The 9729-nt window shown below is 42.1% G+C and overlaps 1 long non-coding RNA gene across 1 annotated transcript; it reads left to right on the forward strand.

Annotated features, from left to right (window-relative positions):
• The first annotated feature begins 1238 nt into the window (after positions 1-1238).
• Positions 1239-5227, forward strand: LOC143443795 (uncharacterized). Its single transcript, XR_013113086.1, has 3 exons — positions 1239-1427; positions 3523-3665; positions 3832-5227. It is a non-coding gene; the product is annotated as an uncharacterized LOC143443795 (long non-coding RNA).
• The last annotated feature ends 4502 nt before the right edge of the window (positions 5228-9729 follow it).

Raw genomic sequence — 9729 nt, forward strand, 5'->3', positions numbered from 1 at the left:
CCTAATCTCCCGCAGAGGACTTCTCTACATTCAAGCCACGAAGCCCACCAACTCAAGCAAGCAACTCGAGCCAGCCGAGGAGGCCCAGCCAAGCAAGTCACCTCAACCAAGAGTCTCATTTCCCTGAGGGGGTGCCACTGGTGCTCATCTTCTCCCCCTCCACCCCTTTTGGCTGTGGGCTGATCCAGCCCATACACCCCTGGTCTCAACCCTTCAGAGGCCTTTCAGTGGCATCTGGGAGCCCAAGGGCTTGAGACCAGCCAGTCCCCATCCGCCTTCTTGCCCAGGGGTCCCCAACCCAAGAGCTCCAGCCCTCATGGGACCTCAGACTGGGATCTCCCCATGCCTGGAATGGAGCTCTGTGGCTTCCCATAGCCTGGCATCTTCCCAGTGCCCCGGTGCACTGTGGAGTGAACTCAGTCGAATTCACGGTGGCAGACACACGGGATCCACAACTCAGCCCAACAGGACCCATGCCCATGCATGAGCCACAGCCCCACAGTGCATGTGGCAGGGACTCAAAACCTCCTGCTAACAACCATGCATGCACCATCTTGGAGGTGAGTCCTGCCACTCCGAGGCCTTCAGGAGTCTGAAGTCTTTAATGAAATCTTAAGTGAAACTTTATGAGTTACCCTGAGTAAAATAGATAACCCTGGCCAAACCGCTCCTCATTGAGACTGAGTTTCTGTGAACCACAAATGTTTATTGTTCGAAGCCAGAGCATTTAGAAATAATTTGTTTCTTGGTAACAAGTTCTAGTGTTCTTTAAAACCTTCTGCATTGCAATTGAAAGGAACCTAGACTTCTGGGGGCTCCTGGCTTTAGGACATCTAGATATAATTGACTCTATCTGACCCGACAGGCTCTACAAATCCATTGGGTAGCACTGACCTGGACACTAAATATTGACACTTGCCTTCTCTGCGTCTTCTCCTTGACGTGCAGAGGTGTCAATGAGTACTTTCTAGACAAATACAGTGTTCTCTTTTACATGAACTACACAAGTGCAGGTGTAAACATTTTACTAGACTTCAGTGTGTGGATACAATCACAGGATCAGACAGCTTTCGACATCTCCCAAAGCACTGACTCGTTTTGTAGAACATCCTCACTCTGTGTACCAGTGACTAATATGCGCTTCTTACAGCTAAGATGGTGCCTTCGCTTCCTGGTATCCACAGCCTTGAGTCACATAGGCCCTTGAGTGTGGGCTTCCTAGCAACCTGTATCTAACAAACAAAAAGTGACAAACACGATGGGATTGCCATTTGAGACGTGGTTACATTAAGACTGGCTTCCATCTTACCGACCCTTTCTTGTTCCCCCACCTGTTTACATGATGAAAGCCAGCTGCCATGACGTAAGCTGCCTCATGAGAAGGTCGCAGTAAGGAAGGATGGAGTGAGCCTCCCTGCCAGTGGCTGGTAAGCTACTAAAGGCCCCTCTGCAATGGTCACAAGGAACTAAATCCTGCCAATAAGCACTTGCATGAACTTAGGAAAGGATCCTCCCTGTTGAGTCTGAAGTAACGACAGCTCCTGTCAATACTTAGGGTGCAGCCTTGTGACAGGCCCTGGGCCAGAGGAGCCAGCTAAACCATACCCAGCTCCTGCCCCTGACAATGTGAAATAATAATGTTTGTTGCTCGAGCTATTAAATTTGTGGATAATTTCTTATGTATAAAAGGTAAGTAATACAAGGCAGAAAATTATCTATGAAAATATATTAGAGACAAATGTTTGTTAGCATGCTCAGAACTGTCACATCAGACTTGAGCAAGGCTTAATAACGTCAGATTTATTCTTACCTCCTTCTGCTCTATGGTATTAGATCCTTGACTCATCTTTGTCCTCTTCATAATTTGTAAGTAATAAGCATGGAAAGAAAGATAAACTGGGAGGTTCTTTCCTCAAACTATTTGTTTTAAATACCTAATCTAAAGGACAAAAAAATAGCAGAGTTTAATTTTTCTGCAAATCAAAATTTTCTCTAGAAAAAGCCCATGAAAGGCCAATATTACAACCTACAATTTTATAGCCTATTTTGAGGTTTGATGTATATGAATGTATATATATATATTCAGTTTTTATTGTCAAGTTGGTGCTAGGCAAAACTAAATGGAAACAGATCCTTTTTTTGCGTGGAATCTCTAAGCCTTTGTTATATTAATTATGAATTTTCCAAAATAGGAGTATGATATGTTGTTTGTTACTTATTTAAAGGGTGGTGTTCTCCATGGACATCCTCATGACTCTGTTTTGTAAAACTCTTGAAGATGAACAGTTTTGCTGAGTGACATCTTAAAGCTGCTCTCAGTTTTCACCTGTTAGATTCTCCTAACAGAAGATCAAATGTTTGTCCAAAGCTTTCTCCTTTCATGGAATATAAGCTGTACTGAGGAATAGCCTGGAGCTTTATGCCTAAGCAGGGTTAGTATTTCTCACCAGCAGTTAGTTTATCCTCAGCCACAAGTGATACAGGCAACATCACTAACAACACTAAGCTCCTGTAATAGAACTGGTAAATTGCTCCAGTAAGATCACTCTCAATGTTAGCTGTGTCGGGCACTATGTCGATGGACTATAAACTGCACTTAGAGATGAGTCAATCCCAGGGGAGCTTATAGCAACCACTGTTTTACTTGTAGCATGTACATGTGCAATGAAATACCATTACAGTACATGCATGACTGCAATGGTTCATCCAAGAATCATATGATCATGTTCAATTCATATGAAAAACTTTCTTTTTTTTTTTAAAGATTTATTTATTTTATGTATATGACTACACTGTCACTCTCTTCAGACACATGAGAAGAGAGCATAATATCCCATTACAGATGGTTGTGAGCCACCATGTGGTTGCTGGGAATTGAACTCAGGACCTCTGGAAGAGCAGTCAGTGCTCTTAACCACTGAGCCATCTCTCCAGCCCATGAAAAACTTTCATAATTTATTGTCTCAACTCAATTGTACATTTTCACTATTGACCATTATAACAATAGAATATTTTTCATGGCAAATTTAAATGAATGAAAAAGGATGATGTAATCAATGTTGAGATAACAAAAAAACCAATTAGTTTTATTATCTTTTATCTGTTGGGTTGTAAGCCCCTCCAGTCCTAGTTTTAACATCTTTTGAATTGGGTTGATTGTGCATTTTACAATGTTTTTTTTTTTTTTTTTTTTAAGATTTCAATTTTAATAAAAACTACTTTTGGTGGAAGCCTCTGCACTTACAAAAGGTACACAGTGGATAACTTTACAATACCAGCCAGGAAGAGCGTTTAAACTGCTTTTTGCTCTTAACAAATGGCCTTTTGCCTGTAAACCCACATATGTTGTGCCCAATAAGCTTGAATGCATATAAGGCTGTGTTTTTAAATTAAGCATTAATTAAATTTAGCAAGAAAAAGTCTGAACTTTACAAAACTATGTAATGCAGGGAAGTTTTCTAATTAAAACATTTTAAGTTGACTTTTTTTTGTTTGTTTGTTTGTTTGTTTGCTCTGTTTTAGCTGACTTTCACAGTAATTTTTTTGGAATTCATGCCTGTGCTGGCTAGTTTCATATCAACCTGACACAAGCTAGAATCAATTTGAAAGAAGGATCCCCAATTAAGAAAATGCCCTCTCCAAACTGGCCTGCAAGCAAGCCTGTGGTACATTTTCTTGATTGATAATTGATGGGGGAGGGTTGGTCTCAGTGTGGGTGGTGCCACCCCTAGGCTGGTGGTCCTGGGTGTATAAAGCAGGCTGAGCCAGCCATGGAAACCAAGACAGTGTGCAACGCCCCTTCATGGCCTCTGCTTCCGTTCTTGCCTCCAGGTTCCAGGTTCCAGCCCAGCTTGAGTTTCTGCCCCGGCTTCCCTCAATGATGGACTGTGTAAGAAGTAAACCCTTTCTGCCCAAATTGCTTTTGGCTGTGGTGTTTTATCCCAGCAATAGAAATCCTAGCTCTAGATAATACCAAGTGCCATCAGATACTGACTGTTTCACTCTAAGTTAGTACTCTGGCTTTTAATCTGTATTTTAACCTAGGATGTTTTTTAAACTGGTGCAGTTCTTTTGCAGGGAAAACAAAAAGGTTCCATGAAATGTGCCCTTTGTTATGAATGCTCGGAGACCACAAAAGCACTTGGACTTCGGAGTTAGATTATTTATATTCAGACAATATCCATATTTTGCTTCAGATTTGCCATCACTGAACCAGATTGAGTCATCCATGAATTAATGCTGGAGGAATGAATGACACTAAAGATTAGAAGCAACACATACAGTATGAGCTTGACGAGGTTCTAGAAATCCTGTCACGTTAAAAGAAAATGACGAATGCTGAGATGTGTGTTTTTCTAAGCACTCAGTAAATTGAAAGGAAGGCCTCTCTGGTGACAGATCATATATCAAACCTTTGCACACATGACACAGTGAGCCTTAAACATACCCTTCCTGGAGTCTAAGGAAAATCGTTAACCTTTTAATCCTCACTGATTTTAAAGAAGGAAGAGGAGGAGGAAGAGAAGGGGAGGAGGAAGGATTAGGAGTAAGAGCAGACTTGGAGACTGGGCAGCACAGAGAAGGATCTGTAGAGACAGGAAGGAGCTTAGGTGTATACTGTCCTGTAATTTGATCCAATGCACTATTTCCTGCTAGCTAGAAAAGAAGTTGAGAAACCAGGGCTCCATCTCCTTTGTCTTCTGTTGATCAAAGTCTCCAACACAAGCAAAAGTTTGGTGCCCCAGAACTTATTAGAGAATTTGGGGTGACGGGGAGAGGAAGGAGAAAGTAGGGAGGAGAACCTGAGGACAAAAGTCTTAAAAAAAAAAAAAAAAAAAAAGAGGAGGAGCAGAGAGAAGCAGCAGGAAAGGAAAGCGGTTGCCTTTTGAAACGGGAGCCAGAAACTTGAACTCTGTAAAGTCTGCTAACTACCACGTGCAGATCATTTGGGGGAGAAAAAAAGTCTTAGTCTCAGTTCTTAGGTTCACAAACTAAGACTAAGAAAGCTTTGTGGAATTGGAAGTAGGGTTGCTGGTGAAGGCAATAGCTCCAGAGTGTAGGCGGGATGGTGAGATGGGAAGACAGCCGTGCCATGGCAGTAGGTGTTATCAGTGTATGGGTTAGACCTGGATGCTAGTTCACATCAACTTGACAACAGCTTGCCACTCCTAGGTCACTACCAAATCTCTGTGTGGTAGCTCCAAAAGTCCTGTGCAGCTGTAGCCTTTTCAGCTGTAGCCTTTTTTTTTTTTTTTTTTTTTTTTTTTTTTTTTTTTTTTTTTACTGTGCCCTTCAGTTTCCACTTAATACATAGCTGTAAACATTTAAAAGCAAGTTGTCTATTTCATAACTTTCCTTATCTCCTTGGCCCTGGCTTCCTCACCTGCTACATGCAGGTGGATTTGTGTTTAATTACAGTGCCAAAGAAGCTAAGGTCAAAGGTGGGATAGCAGAAAGCAGTCAGAAATCCTAGGACTCGCAAAGAACAGAACGTGAAGACGATGGGGTCTGTTTTCAAGCATTGGGAATGAACATCCCTCTTCTGCCAAGCATGAGTGCAATGATACATGGCCTGAAGCAACAGAGCCTGGCCCTATGAGTTGAACCTCTAAAACCATGGGCAAACAGAGGCCTTTCCTTCTTTTAAGTTTTGGTATTTTGTCACAGTAAAGAAAAACATACTGTGAGAACTTTGGGGCCAAACAAATTTCTGTCAGGGATGCCTCTGATACTTATTTCTGTGCTATAGAGAGTGTGAGCCACTTACCATTAAAGGACGCAGCATAAATTACATGATTTATACTAGGAAACATGAGTCACTACTGGAAGAAGCAGGACTTAAACCAGTGGTTCTCAGCCTTCCTAATGCTGTGACCCTTTAATACAGTTCTTCATGTTGTGGTGACCCCCCCACCCCCAAACATAAAATTATTTTGGTTGCTTCTTTATAACTGTTATTTTGCTACTGTTAGGAATCATGACATAGATAGCTTATATGTAACCCCCAAAGGGGTCACAACCCACCAGTTGAGAACTGCTGATGTAGACAGAGCAAGCTCGAAAGGCCAGGTCAGAGAAAATGAGGAGGATCTGTCTTTTAGATAAGCACAGTCTGAATATTAGCTGACGAGCTTTCACATATGTTCCTTCCCACACCCACAGCTTCACCGTTTCCTGCATTCAGCTTGCTAGGCTGGGTGTGTATGTGTGTGTGTGTGTGTGTGTGTGTGTGTGTGTGTGTGTGTGTGTGTGTGACTTAGGGAAAATAGATAGCAGCAAACAGAAAATACAAAAACTAGTCATGTTCTGGCTTTTTCACTTTAAAAAAGTTAGCTCATTAGAATCAAAGAACTTGCTCCATGGAAATAAAGAGCTGGGAGGTAGAATGAGTGAAGAACAGTTCTTCTCCAAAGTGACTCTGCAGGCCAAGAGGTGTGGGGAGGGGAGGACACACTGACTGGAGAACTCTAGAAGAAACGTGGGCTCCCCCAGCTAATACTGTGACTTGCCTGAGACACCTTAGATATAGGAAAATCCTAGTTTTACTAAAATTTTGATAGATGAGGGTTTGAAATGGAAGTCAAACTGTTGGATAAAGTGTAATCTGAGTTGCAGGTCTCATGCCCTGGATGCACACAGAATGTATGCATGGATGAAGAGGTTAGTCTGTTGGAATAAATTATCAGTAATGGGATGACCAAAGGGGATAAGCAAGTGAGACTGGACTTTGGCACAGTAGAGATTTAATGTAAGTTGAGGTCCAAAGCCTAAAGACACACCCATGTCCTGGTCACTGAGGTCATCCTGAAGCCTACATGGATTTTTAATACCCTCCCCTCTTTCCCACCCCCACCTCCCTGTAGCCACCACTCCTTTCCCTGGTTTAAATACAAGTTAGCACTTTGGGTTGCTTGGTTTCTCCACTGGGTCTCTAACATACCATCCTCAGATGGACCCTTGGCTGGGGCTTAAGATAGGAGAAGACCCATTTCTGTCGGCAGACTTACCCTCTATCTGACATCTGGGAAGATTTACCTGCTGTGTTGCAATCACTTCAGTCAACTAACACCTACTCATATCCAGAGATGTTAGTCACAAATGAGGCTGTGTATCTCTTGAAGCGTCTCTTCTCCTTTAGACTTTAGGGGACTTTCGTGGTGACTCATCACGGCAGGTCTTGTCTTCAAACAAGGATGTATTATATAATGTCTTGAAGAGCCTTCTCACAGCTGTCAACTGGATAATTCTCAAAACTATCCCCAACATTTATCTGAAGGTTGTGAGGGGGAAAAAAAATTTCCCATGGCTATCAGTTTGTTCTACTGGTCGACACAAGCAGCAACCTCCACACACAAAACCTCTTGTACCCCGAAAGTACACGAAACAAAAAGTACATCCAACTAAACAGCTTCTTCTCGGCAGAAAAAGGAAACAGAGAGCTGAGATGACCTAGAAAGCCATGTATGGGGTAGGAGCCGTGCGATCTTTCATCTTGATAGTCAGCATGACTGGACTTACAATCACCATGCAAATGTGTCTCTAGAAGTCTCTGAGAGTGTTTCCCCGAGTTAGGTGAAGAGGGAAGATTTACCACAAATATGGGTGGCACTTTCACAAGGGCTGGGGTCCCAGACTGAATAAAAAGGAGGAAGTGAGCTAGGCATGAACGTCCGTCTTTTTCTGCTTCCTGACTGCAGACAATGTGACCTGCTGTCTTGTGTTCCTACAGCCATGCTCTCCCTGTCATGACAAACGGTCCCTTCAAACTGTGAGCCAACTCAAACCTTCCTTCCTTAGGTTATTTCATAAAGTATTATACAGCAGCAGAGAAGAAAGTAACTAATACAGGTCAACATCCAGAATGTACAGAAATCTTTAAAAGTCAATGGCAAAAAAAGAAAAAAATAATAATTAAAATGGCATTCTTAAAAATGATTTATCTTTTTGAACGTGGCATCGTTCAAAAAGTAGGCATATATCTAAGTAAACATTTCTCAGAATACATACAAAATGAACAGCAGGTGTTTGAAAAAAAAAATGGGGCAGGAGGAGTTCAACATCACTAATCATCAGGAAAATGCAAACCAAAACCAGAATGCCACATCCCCTCAGCCCAGTAAGGACTACAGTTAACAAGAACAGGTGAGGAAGCAGAGAAAATACAGCCTTTCTAGAGTTTTGATGGGAATGTCGGTGGGTACAGCCTGTGAGTATTACAGCTCAGATGGAAAGGTATCCTGGCAGTTGGGAGCTGAGGAACATCCCAACGTCACACTGTACAACAAATTTTACATAAGATGTTTATTGGGAGGGGAGAACGCAGGAGAGTGGCTGCCTCTGCTCCAGTGAGCAGCAGCAGAGAGTTGAGCAAAGGACAGAGTTTATATAGGAGTTCTTAGGAGGCAGAGCTTTCCAGGGGGCGAGGATTGGTGGGATTTTTACTCTGTAGGGCAGGGGCTGGGTCCTGCCATTAGGGCAGAGTGTTTTGTGGATGAACCCGGGCAGTCAGAGGTCCTCAGGGAATGGGCCTGGCCACTCATGTGCCTCGAGGGGCTTATAGAGCGGCTATGGGAGAACATGTGGAGGGGTCTCAAAACATTAAATATGTTTTTTTCTAAAAATTAAGATATCAAAAAGTTTCTCACTTAAAAATCAGAAATCGACATCATCCTTATTGCCTGTGCATTTTACTCAGCATCATTTGGATCTTGAAAGTGTTGTATGGTATTTTTTAAAACAGAATAAGAAAAAAAAATATTGCTAGGTTAGATATCTCCCACCACCACTGCTGCACAATAATAAGTGGCTGTCTCGAGGACACCAAAGAAAACTTCTATCTCATTTCTCTACGACTACAGCGAAGATCCACTTTGCAAAAAACCAAATAATGTTTTGCATTTGTCTTCTCTCTTCTTTGGATGAAACATTTATTTATGTAGTCTCTTGAAAAGGATTTTTCAAGGGCAAAAGAATCACAAGTTCAAGACAAGGCAACAGCGAGTTCCAGGCCAACTGAGAACAACCTCTGTTTCTTCACAGTCATTTACTGGGTAATTGTAATAAAAAAAAAAAAAAAAGCCAGGAATGTCGAGGGAGAGAAAAAGGCAGGCTAACAAGAGCTGAACATGATTTCCAGGACAGATCAAAGTTGAGAAGAAAGACTCCCTTCCAAAATGGCTTAAGTTTTCAACTTCATAAATATAAGACAGTAAGAGCTAGAAGCTATTGGCCTTGTGGGAGAGGAAGGGAGAGGGTGGGAGGAGCTGGCAGGGTAGAAGGAAGACTCAGACAAACAGTAGTGATTCCATGTTCCTGAAATAAATTGTAGCCAAACAGAATCCTGAGGGGCAGTGCGGGCCAAATATGAAAACGTACTGAATGTCCTAACCCTCATGTGCACTTCTCATGAGGCCAGGGCTTAGTGCTTCTCCCAAAACGATCTTTAGAGTCACGGTAGTGACACAGGCAACCTCCTGTCAACAAACAGCCGTGAAAAGAAATAACCCTGGCCTTTATGTCTACTGGCCCCTGTCCTCCAAAAAGTCAACACAGAGCTAAAAGCAAACAAGCACAATGCCAAGAAAAATTAAGTAACAGGCTTTTGACACACTACAGGACCTCCCGTGTTTCATACATTTTAAAGAGAAGAATCTATCTTTATTAATAAAAAGCACTTATTGTTCTCCAGAAATAAATTTCTAATGTGGTATATTCATTTAGTGAAACATC

This window comes from Arvicanthis niloticus, chromosome 10 (assembly GCF_011762505.2).
Source record: "Arvicanthis niloticus isolate mArvNil1 chromosome 10, mArvNil1.pat.X, whole genome shotgun sequence".
NCBI classification, from domain to species: Eukaryota; Metazoa; Chordata; class Mammalia; order Rodentia; family Muridae; genus Arvicanthis; species Arvicanthis niloticus.